The 2,041-nt window shown below is 50.5% G+C and overlaps 1 protein-coding gene across 9 annotated transcripts in view; it reads right to left on the bottom strand.

Annotated features, from left to right (window-relative positions):
- LOC308054870 (uncharacterized protein) overlaps nucleotides 1-2,041 on the bottom strand; it is a 294,524-nt gene that overhangs the window by 39,174 nt on the left and 253,309 nt on the right. The window lies entirely within an intron of this gene.

The following is a 2,041-nucleotide window of genomic DNA, read 5'->3' as shown; positions in this document are numbered from 1 at the left end:
CTGTTAATTATAACAATAGTCAAACACTTCACTTTCGATTGTACTTCCCAGCCCCAAATCTCAAACAATCCATTAAGCTCATCTTGGAAGTATTAATTGTCCCAGGTTCAGTCCAGAGATAGCTTGTGCTGCCCTTCGGGCTGAAATCATTACTCTTCCCTCCGTTTCCCTCCACCAAGTGCTTTTTGAGTTGTGAGTCAGACCGGAGAACTGTGCTCCCACCTAAATCTTCCAGCAGGAGCTCGCAGCACAGTGCCGCCAGGGCCAGCCCGTAGCCCTGGTTCCTGGCTCACCTAAATCACACCCACACCGCTCTGCCCAAGCCGGGGGCCAGCAGCGCCGGGACGGGGCTGCAGATAAATCAAGCCCTCGCTTTTCAAGGCTCTGTGAGCCTGCACTGACCGTGGGAATCGATATGCCAAACACCCTCAGTAAATCCCCACTACAGCACTGGGCTGTGGCTGGAGGTGGTGAAACGCAGCAGTGACGTGTCCCAGTTAAGGCAGCATAGATCCAGGATGGCCTGTCTGCCTCCTGTCCTTCCTCACCAATGTCTATCCGAAGTGTTGCATGGGAATAATTCTTCCTGAGTATCCTGTATCCTCAGATTACAGTGATCCTCTGGGATGAAAGAGACGCGGGAAGAAATCTCCCCAACTCTGCGGCATGGGAAAGAGACCAAAACCCTCCTGCCTGGGCAGAGGCTCCTGGAGAAGAGGACCACCAGGAGAAACTTCTGCTGCTGCAACAACTGCTACACCTAGCTTCCTCCAGAAGGACCCCAAAACACACCCAGGGCTTTTTCTAGCCTAGAGGGTATGAGAGTGGGGAATCTCTCCTTTGTGTTATTTGGAGCTTGTTTTATTTTGTGCCAGTTAGATTAGTTCCAGCTTCAGTTGCACATAAGATGGGCATGCTAAAGAAAAAGGAGCTCTCCTTCCCCAGTGAGTTCCCAGAGGTCCTTCCTGGCACTGGGAGCACCCAGGTGCTTTCTAAGGGACACCCCCCTCCCGCAGTGCTGCACAAGGAGCTTCATTGTGCTGGTCCTTTGCCATCTGGTGGAGGGGCTAAAGCTGCTAGGAACAAAATGTGGCAAATTAGTTTGACTCCCTTGTTCCACCTCTCCAACATACTGTCATACAGGGGAGGCAATGTTTTATTTCAAGCTTTATTCTTTTTTCCTTAATTTTTTGATGGATGTAGTCTCAATCTTTATACTATCTGAAAATGAATATTTTACTATAGTATAAAAGTTGAAATTACATGAATTAGTTATATTTAAATATTACACTGAATATTTGATTCGCAGGGCAGAACAGACTTGTGCTGGAAGGGAACATTTCGGCCGTGCCTGTGCTGAGCAGACCCCAGCAAATGTGATCTGTAGGTGCGGTCCCCTGACAGCCCCCGTTTCATTCATGCTTCTCCTCCTTCCTTCTGCATTTTCATGCAGAGGGCTGGAGAGCAACAAGCCCATGGCTCCTCGGGGCTCCTGCACTGAGCTTTCACCCCGGTAGCTCTCACACAGCCATCTCACAAGTCCCACAGACCCGTTTTCTCAACACCACGATGTCACCATGGCCGCATCCAGCCTCAGCACCAGGACAGGGCTGCCACCATGGCAGAGAAACGTGCGCCTCAGCAAGCAGGGCTCCACGGAGAACACTCCTATTGCTGCTGCTAATTACTCTGGGGCTGCTGGCCGTGCGCTGTCTCGTTAATTACCCACAGGTCACAGCAGCGATTCTTCCCATATGAAAGCTGCATCAGTAATTTCATGTTTCAAATGAACTCCAGGAGTACCCCGCAAGTCATTCTTTGCAGGAGAATAGAGTGTAATATCTATAATTAAACGCAACAGGGATGGTCTAACAAGAGCGCACTGAAGAGCTAAGCAGAGGTGGCTGCTCCACTTGGACACCTGGAGGGATTCCCTTTGCTGCTGGGGTTTTGGGGAGCAAGCAAGGTTTGCTGGTGCAGCACTGGGACGGGAGCCACCACCACGGTGGTGAAACAAAGGTGATGTTCAGAACAATGCCAG

The sequence above is a fragment of the Falco punctatus genome, assembly GCF_963210335.1.
Source record: "Falco punctatus genome assembly, chromosome: 1".
Taxonomy (NCBI): domain Eukaryota; kingdom Metazoa; phylum Chordata; class Aves; order Falconiformes; family Falconidae; genus Falco; species Falco punctatus.
This window is presented reverse-complemented; position numbering and strand designations above follow the sequence as displayed.